Source organism: Rutilus rutilus (genome assembly GCF_951802725.1).
Source record: "Rutilus rutilus genome assembly, chromosome: 13".
In the NCBI taxonomy this organism is placed as follows: domain Eukaryota; kingdom Metazoa; phylum Chordata; class Actinopteri; order Cypriniformes; family Leuciscidae; genus Rutilus; species Rutilus rutilus.
The window spans coordinates 3748545-3766316 of record NC_140218.1 but is presented as its reverse complement, the minus strand read 5'-3'; the positions used below and the strand labels follow the sequence as shown (position 1 = coordinate 3766316).

General features: G+C 39.5%; 1 protein-coding gene and 1 long non-coding RNA gene across 4 annotated transcripts in view; one reads left to right on the top strand and one right to left on the bottom strand.

Annotated features, from left to right (window-relative positions):
* Nucleotides 1-17772, top strand: part of LOC311302519 (uncharacterized protein) — a 1110603-nt gene that overhangs the window by 968719 nt on the left and 124112 nt on the right. The window lies entirely within an intron of this gene.
* LOC311302583 lies at nt 873-3843 on the bottom strand. 3 transcript variants are annotated; one of them, XR_014629597.1, is made up of 5 exons: nt 2719-2973; nt 2217-2350; nt 1972-2034; nt 1711-1805; nt 873-1342 (listed from the first exon to the last, which is right to left on the bottom strand). It is a non-coding gene; the product is annotated as an uncharacterized lncRNA (long non-coding RNA). The 3 variants fall into 3 exon arrangements; XR_014629596.1 differs by lacking the exon at nt 2719-2973 and adding an exon at nt 3008-3843 and having other exon boundaries at nt 874-1342; XR_014629598.1 differs by having other exon boundaries at nt 876-1342; nt 2739-2968.

Sequence of the window (17772 nt, the reverse complement as noted above, 5' to 3'; positions counted from 1 at the left end):
TTCTTAAAAGATAGATACCAAAATTCAACAACTATTGCCAAAATTGAAAAATTCTCAAAAGCCTCAGGTCTAACATTAAACTTACAACACTTCACTGAAAAACATCTGCAATATCCCTATTAAATCAGAAATCAAATACCTGGGGATTTACCTCTCTAAGGACCAAAAACAAAGCCAGCTTCTGAATGTAGAAAATAAAATTAAAGAATGCAAATCAAGACTAAATATATGGCTACAGAGGGACCTATCGACACTAGGCCGAGTTTACCTAACTAAGATGAATATTTATCCAGATGTTCTTGCCCAGCCTATTCCAGTGCCACTCCAAACAACACTGATTACATCTATCAACCAAATCAACCTGAACTTCATTTGGAGAAACAGATCACATTATATGAAGAAAAGCAATATGGTTAAAGACACAAAGGATGGAGGACTAAAAGTTATTGATTTTGACTGCCTTAATGGAACCTTGAAAATAAACTGGTTAAAATCTTGGATCAAACACAGCAACTCCTTTTGGTATTGTATTCCAAGACCTTATTCAAGAGAATTGGAGGATTAGAATTTCTTCTTAGAGCGGACTTTAGTGTTAACAAATTACCTATATCATTGTCAGAGTTTCACAAATACTCTTGTATTGGAAAATGTTATACGTACATAACTTCTCACGCCACACATCTGTACTCTGGAACAACAGATATATTTTGCACAGCAACACATCTCCCCAGCTGGCATTTTAACGTAGAGTCAGCGTTGAATCAACGTCAGGTGTCAGTGTTGGATAACCGTTGGATTTTGTTTAGATTTTGCAAATCTAATCAACGTTGAAATAGCAACGTCATTCCAACGTCAATCTAATCAACGTTGAAATAGCAATGTCATTCCAACGTCACGTTTCTCAACATAGGTGAATTTGCCAACGTTGAATCAATATTGATTTTAGTTTAGATTTTGCAAATCTAATCAACGTTGAAATAGCAATGTCATTACAACGTCAATCTAATCAACGTTGAACAGTCAGCTAGGAAGAAGCCAATTGGTCAAAGCAAGACCAGGAAGAAGATTAATAAAGACATTTCACTGACGTAAGAAACATGCTTTATTGCATGGCTGCAAGTGTGCCAACATTTCACACAACATCATTTTACACGTGTCGAACTTTAACCTTTAGAAAAACGGCCCAAACATTGGGCAACATTGAACACGGCTGGTTAAATCTTCCCTTCTTGTTACTTCTTTCTGCCACCGCCACCTATCCTCTCTGGTGCATATTTCAAGTATTTGGCCATGTATTCGTCTACTTTTGTTGTAGTTGTATCAAATGAGCTCAAGACAGCGTCTGATGAGGGGGGGGGAAACAGATCAGTATTAGCAAACGTTAACCTCTCAAATTAAAATATTTTGCAAATATCAACTTTTGTGGAATTGCCAATGTTTCAAGTATATAAATTAGTATTGATCAATGTGCAAGGTCATTGATAATCATGTGCTTGGGCAAGCAACAAAAGGCAGTTGGTAGTAACCAGTGCTGCCGGTAGAGAAGTTAGTCTAGAGCCCAGAATGGAGTACTGTATATAATATTTGACCATGCTCTGTAGAGTCCTCCAACTAAAATGATTTCTTCATTTCTTATGAATTATTATTCTGCTTACTATATTCAATTATTTAAAACACTGTTACAAAACTACTATGTTAAAGCAAACTCACCACAGATTATCTTGTAGAGACGGGTCTTCATGAAGGCAACCTTCCCACTTCTTCCTCTGAGGCTCATTATGGCCATCATTTTATTTGTCATAGTTCTGCCATGGTTAAACAGATTTATATTAGAATATTATATTGCAATCAAGTTCATTATGAAAATGTAGCAGAGAGTGAGTAAGTGGGTGTGTGGGGGGAGTGCATGACAGTATATGACAGGGAACATCACTGTAAACTAATGCAAAAAAGGAACATAAAGTTACTTACGCAGCCATTGACTTCTTCACATGGTCTGCAGCATCAACGCCTCCCAACATCTTCAGTTGTTTACTCGGAAAAGAACAAGAAACAAGAAATTAAAATTATAACCAGAAAATGTGGTCAGAGTCAGACCTCCACAAAGCAGGCACATGATGAGGACGAGGAGTTTGTAGTGGTCACCAAAGTGAACAAGCCAATTGTCATAATGAAACTTTGCCAGCACTTTACAAGATTAATTATTTAAAACTTACCAGTTCTACTCCCTCATTCTTGTCCTCCAAGTGATTCTCTAAAGCTTCAAGCTCTTCTTCAGTGTTTGCCGGCTTCACTTCATAACTTGTTCCAGCAGAGCTCTTGTCCCGCTGTCTTCCCGTATAGTATTTTCCTATAAAATATCCCGAAAAATGAAAATTTCAACATTCATCTTTCTGTTGCTATCCCTCTGCTGACAGCAAAAATTCGTACTACAAAACTGCAGCATTAACTATGCGAGTTGTGAAGCTAGGTCTAACGTGACTTTGCTTACAGATTGGCATGAAATCGTGCTCTCACAACAACCACGCTGTTATCTTAAAAAGGCCAATATCACGCTAAGGTTGACTTCAAGTAAGCAAAACGATGCTTTGAAAACATCTGTTTCGCTGAAAGGGCAAGGGGGTAGAAACAGGACAACAGTGCAGAGACTGACAGGTCCGATGGAAGGGCTAACATTAATGTTATGAGAGTAAGGTATTAAAATACGGGATATTTTACAGGAAAATTTGTCCACATACTGGTCCCTGGTTTCCCCATTTAACGTATCCCGGTAAATTCCACATCCTTTTCGGGATTCTAGCATCTTTTTTCTTTCTTTTCTTCTCCCTACTCTGTTTCTCCTCGTTCGACTTGCTGTATGTTTACATTCGCGAGGCCATCAACATGGCCGCCACGCCAAGTATGACGTCACGACGCCCATATTAATATATGTGACAGAGTCAGGCACACACAACATTTATTTAGGAATTTTCTAGTTATAAAATGTGACTTCAAAAACTTTGCTTACCGTTTGAGATGTTACCACCAAATTCATTCCGAACCCGTCCAGGTCAGAATCTGCCTGACGATGACAACACAGACCCACTTCGCGCATGCGCAATCGGGTGTTGTCTGGAACCGTCAGAGCCAATAGAATCACAGTTGTGTGATGGACAACCGCCGTCCTCCAATCAAGCTCTTGTGTTGAACGATATTCCAAAATGATCAATCAGACTGGAGTTGCTCTCAAAGTACGCCAGGAGATGTAGAAAGCGTCTCAATTCTCTTTTGGCTGATGTGTATTTATTTTTATTTTTTATTCCTTATGAAAACATGAATTGTATCTAAATGATGTATTACAAGATCAATTTCTTTTTTCGGCAAATTGTAACAAATGTGTTATGCAAAAAAAAAAAGAAAAAAAAAAGAAAAGATGTAACGTTAGAAAGCGCTTTTATCACGACTCAACAAACGTTTAATTCAGAGTTGATCTTTCAACGTTGTATCATTATTCATGTATCAACACTTTTTCAACAGTTTATTGATCAGCATTGTTTGGATGTTGGAACAACGTTATTTTTCTATTGATATATTTCAACAAAATGTTTAAAAGTCATGGTTGTAAAAAAACAATGTTGATTTGACGTACAACTAAAACAAATATTTTTATTTCTATGTTGAATCCGTGAGTTAACAACACCACTACAACCATTTAGTGTTCAACGTTGTTTTGACGTTGAATTAATGTTACTTAACAAACGTTTAATTCAGAGTTGATCTTTCAACGTTGTATCATTATTCATGTATCAACACTTTTTCAACAGTTAATTGATCAGCATTGTTTGGATGTTGGAACGTTATTTTTCTACTGATAGCCTATATTTCAACAAAATGTTTAAAAGTCATGGTTGTAAAAAAATAATGTTGATTTGACGTACAACTAAAAAAATTATTTTTATTTCTATGTTGAATCCGTAGTGAGTTAACAACACCACTTCAACCATTTAGTGTTCAACGTTGTTTTGACGTTGAATTAATGTTACTTAACAAATGTTTAATTCAGAGTTGATCTTTCAATGTTGTATCATTATTCATGTATCAACACTTTTTCAACAGTTAATTGATCAGCATTGTTTGGATGTTGGAACAACGTTATTTTTCTATTGATATATTTCAACAAAATGTTTAAAAGTCATGGTTGTAAAAATAATGTTGATTTGACGTACAACTCAAATTTTATTTATATTTCTATGTTGAATCCACAGTGAGTTAACAACACCATTTCAACCATTTGGTGTTCAACATTGTTTTGACGTTGAATTAATGTTTTTCCATAAACTGACATTATTTCAACCACATTTAAACGTTTAAGGTCAGTCGAATGCCAGCTGGGTCTATTCTTTGAGGATTGGTGTGGGAGAAATATATGGTCCATAGCCGACTTAATGGATACCGACGGACAGTTGTTAAATTATGAAAATTTTTCCATCAAACATAATTTCAAACCCTTAAAATCAGACTTTACTAAATTACATAAAGCACTAGCCCAATAATTTGTCCTTCTAACAAGAAACAGTTTTTTTTTTCTATTTAAATTTGTGTATATGAATGTTTCTTTTCCTTTTATAAATCATCCTTATTTTTGTTACTAAGACTACATATATATTTCCTGTTTGTATTAAGAGCTGCTCCCTCTGGCTCATGTTTGCTTGTAAATCTTGATATTTTCAATAAATAAAAAAGGTGACCAGGCCCGGACATGTAGTATTTTGTTTTAGTTTATACAGCAGTCGTCTGTGAGGGGCTGCCAAATTTCGTATTGTTGTTTGTTTATTTTTGGATTCAAGTTTATTCTGAAAAAAAAAAAAAATGAAAAAAAGCTTCACTTCTCACCAATGGAAGAGAGCGAAGGGGCGTCGTCCATATTTTATTACAGTCTATGTTTTTTTTTTAATTGAACAATTATTCATGTACAAACAATATGGCAATATTAATAAATCTTTACATAAAAAAACATACAAGACAGGTGCATGAAAAATAAAAAAATTAATAAATAAATAGAATTAAGGGGCTGAGGTTTATCTTTTAAATCATTCTTCTATGGTGGAAAAAAGAATATTTGCGTTTTTCTTTTTTATCACTTTGAGGGCTTTTGTATAAGAAACATATTCACAATGAAATGCACAGAACATTGGTTTCATCTTTAGATATTTAGATTTGTGAACAAAAGTTTCCAAGCATGAGGATATTTTTTACAGTCTATAGTTGACACGGTCAAAATCAGGCGTTTCGTTTAAAGACTTTTGACCCCGATCGCCTGCCATACTCTCTCTCTCTCTCTCTCTCTCTCTCTCTCGTCACACATAGAAAGTGAAAGTAAGTTTACCTGTCGCCATAAAAAAAAAAAAAACACAGTTTACCTGTCGCCATTTTAAGCAGGAGAAATGCGAAATACGACACGGAAAAAACAGAACATCAAAGTGTTTATCAACCATTATAAAGGGATTTAAGTGTAGTTTTATGATGTTAAAGCTGGAGGATTTGAGATCCTGTATCTTGTAAAAGTTTGATCAAGGTGAGTGTTAATGTGTGACTTTCTCATATTAATATGAATCTCTGGAGGACATTTTAGTGATTGTTTGATATGAAATCTTCACTTCAGTGTTTCCTTTGTGTTTCGTGATGTTTGTGATTCTCCAGAAGTTTAGCTTATGTGTAAACATACATAGGCCAATTCACACAAACGTCAACAAACAAGGGTTTTTTTTTTTTTTTTTAATCGGATCAGTGTGTGTCGATGTGGGTCGGGGTTTGTGTTCTTTTTCACCCTGTAAGGCCCGTGAAATTGGTCCAATGGAGGTTTTCCAATAACACAGGGAAGGTCTCACGTGCTCTGTCCTTTCCTCATGCGAAGTATTGGTGGTTAAATTTGTAATACATTAATCATATGTATTTACTCGTTAATTCATCTGACTCCATAAATGAAAGGGTTTAATAATATCTGTGCCTCACTAAAAGTGAGTGGGTGTTTTACTATTCCGTCTAACTCTTCAATGAAAATAATATCAAAGTCAGTGAGAATAATCAAATGTAACAATTTATTATGTCAGGTAAATGTATCATGAGATAATCGATACAAAACATCAAATGCTCTGGAATAGAGAGAAGATGCAAACCCAACATTAAGAAATACGTTAGGCTGAGAGATCTATATCTCCCAGCCTAACGGACCGATCTGAAGTACAGAAAAAGGCCCCGATCTGCCTGCTGTACTCCATTAAATAGCCAGACCTCTTTCACATGTAAATATGTGCTAACAATTGTAAATTTGCATTCTGAGGTACACTGTACCTCTTGGGGGGGTGTGACCATTTGCTTGAGAGATCAACCCCTCCTTGTATGCTAGTTATCCATAAACCTTCAAAAACCTTATTACCTTGTGTTTTACTTATTCTGAGATGAGAGAATTGTACCAGTCGCACTGTGACATTTTAAACGATACCAAACATGGATATACTCTGTCATAATCATTCACATTAAACTGTACATTTTCTTGGGTGAAATCAGGTAGTCACCTGAGCATGAGAGAGAGGGGGTGAGGGGAGAGGGAAAGAGATGTAGATTAGATGACTCGGGGGTGAGACTTTCGTCTCGATGGTGCATGAGAGCCAGTTCAAATGCTAATCTCCAGAGAGGTCCTTTTGTTCTCTCAGGGCCTGGTCACCCCCAAAACAGGCCGTCTGGAATTTCCTAATTTATCAATTCTTACAGTTTTCCCTCCTTGACTCCGTGGGTCAAATTCAAATGAGCTCCTATGGAGTCACTGATAAACGTCTGTTGTCATTCTTGAGATGTCCACCCGAAAATTGTCTTTTCAATGTTAACATCTGTAGAAGCTTGCAGAGGGCTGTGTTCACCTGCAGAACACCTGGTCTCACCAGGTGTATGTTGCTTGAGTCCAGCAGGTGGATGAATGCATTCAGGTTCTCTTCCTGTAATCCTGGGACGTGAGCAGAGTCAATCTGGACCTTTGTGACTTGTTCAGTTGATCTGTCACTCCTCCATGGAGAAACTTCTGCTTCTCTGGCACCTTCTCCACGATGATGATCTGACCCTTCTTGACCAATCCTGTCACCTCCAGCGGTGCGGTTGTCTGGGCAGACCTCAGTGGATGAAGGGCTTCTCCTTGGTTCACACTGCTTTGTGTGAAAAGCCTGAGACACCTGAAAAGCATCTTAAATGTCCACTTCACGATTGAGCACTTATGAACTTGAAGTCGTATGGAAATGCATGGGAACACATAATGCAACAAAACAAAATCATATCATGTCTAATATAAAATATCATGTTCATGTCAGCGAGTGCGAATGGTACATCTGGTCTCAAGTGTTTCTCAAGGTCAAGTAGGATGGTCTTGTTTTAAATATCCAATTCTTCACTACCACTGTGATATTAAATGGTAGTGGAATTTAAATATTCTTGATCTGAATTATTCAAAGGAAATGCAGCAAGAGGTCGGTGTAACCTAAATAATAAAATCAATGGTATGCATCAATAAATCTTGTAATAACAGTTGAAGTGCACGTATATATATATATAATAATCACTTTGTTTGTTCATGAATCTTCCAATGCAAGCCACATATGCAGATCTAAGAAGTAACTTGGAACATGTTTAGGCATATAAGAATGGAGATTGTTAATTCATTGCAACAGTGTTGTGTGTGTGTGTGTGTATGTGTGTTTGTGTTGGTGAGAGAGAGAGTGTGTGTGTGTGTGTGTGTGTGTGTGTGTGTGTGTGTGTGTGTGTGTGTGTGTGTGTGTGTGTGTGTGTGTGTGTGTGTGTGTGTGTGTGTGTGTGTGTGTGTGAGAGAGAGAGAGAGCGAGAGAGAGAGAGAGAGAGCTGGCTAAGTCGCAGTCGATGACGGTTAAATTGTAAATTTTTGTTATTAATTGAAGCGGTCTCACTTCAGATTTATCCATTTTAATTATGTTTCTGTTATTAGTGGTAAGTTGAGAAATCAGGGGCCCTCTGATCTTCCAACTCCCACCAACAATCATAGAGTTTGAAATTTAATGGCAGGTCTGCCTTAGAATTTGTCTTGATTTGTGACTGTAGCCATTCAGTTGTTCATGTGTGTTACATTAGTTGGCAGTTTGTTGTGAATAGCGTATGCTATTCTCTGTGTCTCTGTTAGACCATGATCATGAGATCAGCTCCACCCTGTGTGTGTGAAGCTATCTGGATCTGTTAGTGTGAAGATGACACATCTTCGTCTGATGTGCAGTGTTCAGCCTGGATAGACCATCTACTCCAGGTGATGATGCTGTGAGGGTATAGTGATGGAGGGGTGTGTTCAGTGTCCATGTCTAGGAGATGGGTGGAATATAATCTATAACAATTGTGTTGCAAATTTCGATCCAGTTCTAAACTGGGAGGCCATATTTATGCAGTAATGTGATAGTGTGACGTGTGAAAAGGCCTTTTATAATATCTTTTCACCCATCTCCCGAGTCTCAGGTTATGTTCGAACAATTCCGCTGTCCTGGATTTGCTCCAGGTGGGCTCCACCATTTTGCAGAAGTAGCCTAAGCCTGAGACAGAAAACAGAGGAGAGCGAACCACAGATAATTCCAATATTTCAAAAACATTAAATTCAGACGTGTGGAATTCTTTTACTGGTTCCATTATCATGTAAGTTGCAATTTTAATTCCAGATGTCACATGAAACCGAGTTTCATTGACCAAGTCTGAATTGTTGCTGTTGTTTCAGTGTGTTGTGACACCTGAAGCTGCTCTTTCAGTTCAGCCTTCAGTCCGCTGCATGTGCAATGCTCATTGCTTTCTCTCATTACAGCCAGATCTGTTATGGTGTCGTTCACACATTTTAGTTAGTGCAGATATTTTTTGACCTGCAAAAAACTGTGGTACCCTCCTTGTAAATTTACTTCTCTGATTAGATTACATTTTAGTTGTTGCGCAATTTGGTTTGCTATTACCATGTGCCACAATTCTAGCCGTGTTTTCTAACGGTGAAAAATAAAGGCATACCCCTCCCCTTTTGGCACTGGGTAGCACACAAATGAAATTCTGTTTCAGAAATTCAGTTTTAATGACGAAAGTCACACTTCTCCAATTATTATCCTACTCTGTGAGTGTAATATAATGTTTATTATAATTCAGGTTATAATATAATTATATTCTTTAACAATACAAGTCAAATTATATTGTTTTCAGTCTCTGAAGAGTGTCTGGAACAACTTAACGCATGGTCAAATCTCTACTTGTTCTCATGTCAATACATTTGAATATGAAAAAGGCTTTTCTGGCTCAGGGCTGATAAGATGTACATTTGCTCTTTCTCTTTTTTCTTTGCTAGGTTTCAAATACCTTTTCTTCTCATTTAGTCTTTTTAAATGGCCATTTTAATGTTTGATTATTCTATTTGCTCTTACTTTATATTTTCTTTTTATAGATTAGGAAACTATATCGCTTTGCAGTCCTTCTCCTAAGGATGCACGACACAATCTCGCCAGTCTGGCTTACCAAAACAGAGGTAATTGGCTAAATATCTGGAATCTGCCGTATTCACACGTACAAAATAACAGACACTTAAATAGCCCCCTTGAATGCCACCTCAGGAACTTAATTCAATCGTTTCAATTAGTAGAGGTCAAGACCACCATTAAAAGATGTTGCACCCTTAAAACAGACTCCGTCTTCTCTTTTGCAACTTTATTTTGCCAGTTCTGTTGGAATTATTTTTTTACACAAAGCAACACAAAATCTTCATGCATCAGTGATATTTTAGACGATCACTTCACTCGTCTCTGTTTCTCCCCCTTCTGCGCGTGCGCTGGCTGATGACATCATCGTAACTGAACTTTCACCTCTCAGTAACATATACCCGAATAATATCCAGAATATTTATCAAATGAAATTACAATGAAATTATAATGCTTTCCCTTACAGAATTCTAAACATATACCCATTATGAAATTATAAAATTATAAAACAATACTTCTATACTTCTAGGTCGCAACACCCTCCCCCACTAACAAAAAAAAATGTCTCCAAACATTTTCTTTCCTATCTTCACATTATTAATCAACAATGTCTCTATAACAGAACACATAGTGGAAGGTAAGTAAACAGTTAAGTATTTCTGCACGCATCATACATTACAGGCTGATCAACATATTATCTCTCAGTAATTTTTTTTTTTTTCTCAAGTCTCTCATGGCAGCAATACTAGACTAAGTATCCATAGTCCATTAGTATGAAAGGGTGAATAATCCATTGAAGTATTGGTGGGCCCCCCAATCTTCACAAAAGGGACAAGGAAAATACCATGTACACCCAGACTTATGTGTCTACATATTCAAAAGCCATGCATTTAGTAATCTATACCGTAAGTGTACACACAACTACTGTTCCTGTAACTACTGTTCGTATATTACACTACTGTCTTAATTCCAATATACTAGGATAATAACTCATTTCTGTACTTATTACTTAAATAACTATCCAGATTTCCTGTTTTGTATTACGTGTTAGCTATTACCATGAACTGTAACTTGTGATTGATAAACATTAACTATAAACTAACATACTAAGATTATCTCTGAGTGTTTTATATCTTTGCATGATAGAAAGGATACACAAATGATGATCTGGCAGAGGAGTCACAGGCAGTTCCTGCAGATGTCTTCACACCAACATGGTAAGTCTTCAGCTGTTGAAAGGTTGGCTGGCCTAGCTGGTCATAGGTGTAGATACGCCTGGGCTGCCTAGCTCTCCTTGGCCTGTTCCTCCACATCTCAGTATCACTTTGCTCATCCTCTGATTCAACAGCTGGCACATCAATCTCTCTCTCAGAGCTATGTCTCTCCTCAATAGGCTCTTTTTCAGGCTGTAACTCTGGTACAAGCACCCTCTCAGGCCTGTCTCTGAGTATCTCTGTTCCTGGACAGAACTCTTCTGCTTCAGCATTCAGAGGTGTCTTAGCATGTCTCTCTGCTGTCCAGAGACAATACTCCTCCTCACTGGAACTGTCGGTGTCTGTTCGGTAAGTATCATGTCTGGCTGTATGATCCTTTCTTGTTGTCTGTTTTGCTTTTCTTCTTTTGCTTTTCTCTCCAAGGTCGGGTTCATGACTTTCTGGCTCGTCAACCAGATAAGGGCATGGTAGAAGTAAGTTACGATGTAACACTCGTCTTCTCCCTGTTCCTTGGGATGGTTCAATCACGTATACTGGACTATCAGGGCCTTTTCTTCCCTTGACAACATGAATCATATCTTCCCAGTGGCTACGTAGCTTTCCAGTACCGCCTCTGGGTGTGAGATTTCTCACCAGAACATGATCACCTGGCTCCAGAACAGAACTCCATGTGCGCTGATTGTAATGTTTCTGTCCTCTCCTTGCACTTTTCTTCATGTTTTGCCTCGCAATAGCATAGGCTTCATGCATGACCTCTCTCCACTTCTCTGCATAGTCAGTCTGTGACTGGTTCCTTTCTCCTCCTTTCTTGGGGAACATTAGATCGACTGGTAAAGTTGGCTCACGACCAAAGAGAAGGAAGAATGGAGAGAATCCCGTCGCTTCATGAACAGTTGAGTTATAAGCATGGACCACTTTGTTTAGGTGTTCTTTCCACCTTGACTTCTGAGACTCTTCAAGCGTGCGCAACATACCCAGCAACGTTCTGTTGAAGCGCTCTGCAGGATTAGCTTGAGGGTGATATGGTGAAGTGCGTGAATGGCGGATACCAGAGTAGTCTTGTAGCTTACGAAAGAGAGTATTTTCAAACTCTTTTCCCTGATCATGATGTATCTTGGATGGGAAACCAAAACGCATAATAAAATCATCAAAGAGTTTTCTGGCTGCGGTCTTCCCAGACTTGTCCTTTGTTGCGTAGGCCTGTGCGTATTTGGTAAAATGATCCACAACTACAAGTATATACTCCTCACCCCCTTTACACTTGTCCAAGTGTACGTAGTCAATGGATATCATTTCAAACGGTGCAGAAGTCTCAATGCTTTGGATAGGTGTCCTGATTATTCTGTTTGGTTTTTTCCTTTTTATGCAGCGACACATCTGGGTAACATAGTGTTCCATTGCCTGTCTCATTTTTGGCCAGAAGAACCGTTCTCTTGCGAGTGCCATCATTCGATCAGCACCCAAGTGTCCCATTTCCACGTGGAGATGTTTGTACACAATAGGCTTCAGGGACTCAGGAACAACTAACTGCTTTCTTGCCGCAGTCTCTCTTTTGAGGATGCCATCTCCATCAATCCTTAGACGGGGCCACTCTCTGAGAAGTTGTCTCACTGCGTCACTTTCTGCCAGCTTGTCTTTATGTTTCAAGGATGCATGTGTTTTTTTCAAAGCCAGAACTCTGCTAATGGCTAAGTCTGCATTTTGAGCAACTCTGATGTCTTCCACTGCAAGGGGCTGGATTGGCTCTAAGATGTTACACCCATCTGGCAGTGCATCAATGTTACATGTGACAGCAGAGATCCAATCAACATCCTCGGTTTTATCTTTTTCTACAGCGTTTCCGATGCATTTGATAGCTTCCTGAGGGCATTCCTCTGTGCACTCTCGCATGATCTCTTCAATGGGCTTTTGTCTTCGTGACAGGAAATCTGCATCCCTGTTTGCTGTTCCGGGTCTGTACTTTAATGTGAATCTATAATCCGCCAGCTCTGCTACCCAGCGATGTCCTGCTGCGTTGAGTTTAGCTGACCTTGTGACATAAGTCAAGGGATTATTGTCACTATATACAACAAAGTCAGGTGCATGGAACAGATAGTCACGAAAACGTTCCGTGATGGCCCATTTTAGTGCCAAGAATTCTAATTTGCCAGAATGTAGCTTGTAATTCTTTTCTGCCGGTGACAGTGTCCGTGAGCCATAGGCAATGACCCTAAGAACACCCTCTTGACGCTGGTACAAAACTGCACCTAAGCCCTCTTCTGAGGCATCCACGTGAAGAACAAAGGGTTTCTCCAGGTCTGGATATGCCATCACTGGTGGATTTGTCAGCTGGTCCACCATTCTGTTCAGTATGTCTTGGTGAATTATTGTCCACTGGACAGGATAGGACGGTGGCAACTGAGCAGACTTACGGCTTACATTCCTTCTCTTTTGGCTTTGCGTCTGTTCAGACTTGGGCTTTGCTAACAGTTCGTAAAGAGGCTTGGCTATCCTGGAGAAGTCTGGTATATAGGATCTATAGTAACTGAGGAAACCCATCAGCTTTCTCACCTCTCGCACAGTGGTTGGTGTCTCATGTTTCAGTGCTTGAACTGCTTCCCCCTCTTTGGGATTCATCTTGTATCCCTCTGCAGAGATTACTCGACCCACATAACAGACCTCACTTTTGAAAAAGTCACATTTCTTTGGCCTCAGTTTTATACCACTCTCTCTTTGCCGCTGAAGTACCTGTCTCACGTTTTGGATGTGTTGTTCAAAGCTGGAGCTAAACACTAACACATCATCTAAATAAGGGACACACACCTCATCTCTCAGATCTCCCAGGCATCCCTCCATGTAGCGCTGAAAAGCTGCAGGCGCATTAGTGAGTCCAAACGGGATCCTCACCCATTCATACAGTCCCCATGGTGTTATGAATGCGGTGCAGGGTCTGCTTTTCTCACTCATGAAGCCCTGGTGGTAAGCCTTGCCCTGGTCCAACACTGTGAACCAGGAGTTGCCCCCCAGGTTTTCCAGGATCTCCTGTATTCTCGGGATTGGATGACGATCCGGCTGTGTTTTCCCATTCAGCAGTCTGTAGTCTATGCACAGGCGTAGACCTCCGTCTTTCTTCCTGACACATACCACTGGTGAAGAATATGACGAACAAGACTTCTGGATCCAGCCTCGACTGAGTAAGTCCTGTATGTGAGTTTTCACTTCTTGGTAGAGGTGTCTAGGAATTGCATTGTATGTTCTCTGCACAGGCACATTATCTTTTAATTGTATGTCCATTTGCAAATCTTTGACACACCCTGTGTCCCAATCATCCTTTGCAAAAACATCACATTCCTCTCTGAGCATTTGTTGTACCTGTTGCCGTCGGTCATCTGACAGATGGCTCAGGTCTACAGGTGGATCCCAGGGCTCAGCTTGTGGTATCTGGCTGGGTTGCTGTGCAAATGAGGTGACACTACTGCTATCTCGTGCCTCAGGTCTCTGATCAATCGTAGACATCGTCTGTGACGGGTAAATGGCACCAACACTGTGCAGCCATCCAAGTGTTGTGCGACTACTCAGTATAATGTCATTGTCAGTCAGGTTTTCAACAGTAACATCTATTTTACTGTTATCTTCTGAAGGGAGCTGGATTAACTGCTCTCTAATGACTAAACCTGTTGGCCATGGTGTCTCATGGTTCGGCTCCAACACTACATGTGACGAACTAAACACTCTCTTATTTAGCCGGCCACATGGCACTGCTACCACTTTGTTTTTTGGGATTGTCACTGGTTGTCGGCCTACTCTGGCTATGTGGGGTTGGTTCTCAAGCTTTTGTTTTTTTAAAACAGACAAGACAGCTCTCGCCGTTTTGCGCCCTACCTCCAGAGCTGAGCACAGCTTTTCCACCATGTGACCAGAAGGAGTACAGTCTCCACAGGTGTCGTTTGTCAATGCTAGTTCTTCAATCACATTAAAGCCAATGATGGGGCGTTCAATGTCACTGCTGGCAACCAGGATTGGGACTACAACAGGTTTGTCACTCATCCCGGCCACAGCATTCTTAGACAAGGTGAATTCAACTTCCATCCATCCATCATAAGGAATGTCCGTTCCGTTCGCAGCTGAAAGCTCCAATGCTCCCTCCTCAAGCAGCTCCTCCACTGGTCTCACCTTGACATCTGGTAGGTATTTTCTTTTCCAGTTAGTTCCCACTATTGATACTTGTGAACCAGTGTCCCACAGTATTGAAGTGTCAACTCCCCCTAGGGAGGCTCGAACCAGGCATCTTTTCCCTACTAGTTTGGCTGTTTGTCGTTGTTTGCCAGTGAGTGGTGCTCTTAAGCTGAACAGCTCCACGTTTTCAGCGTTTTCGGCAGGATGAGAGTGAATTTAAATTTTGCTTGTATTGGCTGAGGTATTTCTCATTCTACAACCTGATGCCCAGTGTTCTGCGCTGCCACACTTATAACAGTGATTACATCTTCCATCCGGATTTGACAATTGACACTGCTGGCACTGTTTCCTGTTTACAGTCTTTGGTTGTGGTCGATATTTTCGGTTTGGTTGTTCACTCACTCTCATTGGTTGGGGCTTAGAGGCCTGGTGAAGACTAGCAATTTGAGTGGTGAGGTCCTGAATAGCTTCACATATAGCTTTATTACCTTGGTCAACCTTTTCCATCAGTGTATCACGTTTGTTTGTCTCACAGTGTTTATTCTTATTGTTTGGTTTGTGAATGTAGCTTTCCTTTCCACATTCCTCGCTTTCCTCACCAACCGCTGCTATTTTTATTGTCTTTGTTTTTGATGTAGTTGACAACTTATTCTTTCTTTCCATTTCCAGAGTGTATGCAGCTGTCATTTTCTCCAAAAGAACTTCATCTTTAACTTTTGAATCCTGTAAGTATGGCTTTATGTCTGCACGGATGGCATCATCATGGAGGCCAGTGAGTACTGTTTGGAGAAACTGATTTTGGATTAGCTCTGTACTGTACTTCAAACCAGATTTAGCTCTTTCTGAAGCAAAGACAATTTGTTGTCTCAGATCCATTGCTCGCACTAGAAACTGAATGGGTGTTTCTTTTGAATCTTGAACAGCACGCGTGAGAGAGTGGTACAAGTCTGTAGCATCCCTCTCAATGTAATGAGTCCGTAATATCTGTCTGAGCGCTTGCAATGACAGATCAACTCTACTTTCAAGATAACTTTTCAGTTTTGTTCCTGGAGCTATAGCTTGAATGACAGCTTCTACGACTTCTCCCTCATCATATCCTTTTTTTAGTGCTCTTTGGATTTGTCTTTCTAAACTAGTGTATGCTAATTTATCCTTTTGATTTGGTTCTCCAATTTGTCCAATTATTTTTAATTCTCTTCTGTACAGTGGATGGACAAAGGAAACATTTTGAGAAGCTGCTCCTGTTGCATTTGGGCCAGAAACATTTTCTCCTTGTTCATTTGGACTGTCGGGTGCAATAACATTTTCGACCACCGGGCGGCGCTCTTCCGCGATTTGTTGCGGCTGGAATACTGTATTAGCGTCACTTTTCCCTTTGATTTCCTCGATTTTGTCATTTACTTGCAGCAATAGAGACATTCCTTCATCCTCTTGTGAAATAACATCTTCGCCTTCCAAATACTGGAGGATATTTCTCCGTAGCTTACGAGGTAGGTCTTTTTCACTTGTTTCCACTGTTAGACTGAGTGCCCAGCATATATCGTTCAAATTTGATGCTGTCAGTGTCAGTAACTTTTCTTCTATCTCAGCTACAAGCGTTTCCCACTCAGACGACATCTGTTGCACTTTTGACATGATAGAAAACTTTTACCTTCACTGTTTCGTCTGGAGCACTGCAGTTTTTGACGATGTTGAATCACTCGTGGCTCATCTTGCTTGCTTCGTGATTAACTCCAACCGAGCAGAAACACCAAATTCATGTTGCACCCTTAAAACAGACTCCGTCTTCTCTTTTGCAACTTTATTTTGCCAGTTCTGTTGGAATTATTTTTTTACACAAAGCAACACAAAATCTTCATGCATCAGTGATATTTTAGACGATCACTTCACTCGTCTCTGTTTCTCCCCCTTCTGCGCGTGCGCTGGCTGATGACATCATCGTAACTGAACTTTCACCTCTCAGTAACATATACCCGAATAATATCCAGAATATTTATCAAATGAAATTACAATGAAATTATAATGCTTTCCCTTACAGAATTCTAAACATATACCCATTATGAAATTATAAAATTATAAAACAATACTTCTATACTTCTAGGTCGCAACAAAGACGTTAGCCGATCAACTTACTTTTCTTAAAATGGCTTTGGTTTAGTCAAGCCCGTGGGATATCCACGTACACTTATCTAAAAGAACATTAAATTAGAACAGAGGTATATGGAACGCACCCGAATCCAGGTTGATCAAACAGCATTAGCTGATTCTGGACGGAAATTAACTCGTCCCCCTCATTCAAGTACACTTGAATCTGATATCCAGTATTAGTCGTCACTAATGTCTGGCGCAAACTTGTGGAAATATACGAATCCGGTAATCTATTTGGGAAAAATAATTGCAGAGCAATCCAGAATGAGTTCAAACGTAACAATATTTAGTTCTCTGCAAATTCATTGTGAGTCACACTATAGCCACCGAATTCAGCATAGACACGCGTGTTTAATTCAGTTAAATACACAGGACACATGGCCTAGAATACAACATCAACAACCTTTTACCTAAGTGTTCCAAATACACTCACAGCAAAGCAATAGAATACAACATCTATATCACCTTTGCCTAAGTGTTTCAACTACACTTACAGTAAAGTAATCCTGTGTTTAAAGAATAAACTTTAAATTAGCCTATGTGCATGTTGTAGCACAAACAAATTTGAAAATTAACAGAATTATTCATCGCTCAGAATAGTATCCTCAAATATTTGAACAGCTTGACGGTCAGAATCAGGATGCGCGCGATCATAGCTAGTTATAACGGCGCCTTTTTATACTTGTATTACCCCAGCCTGTTACAATGTTTTAGAGTTTATTCTGCCATCGTTTTTACAGACTCGCCACATCTAACAGCTCCTGTCAGTT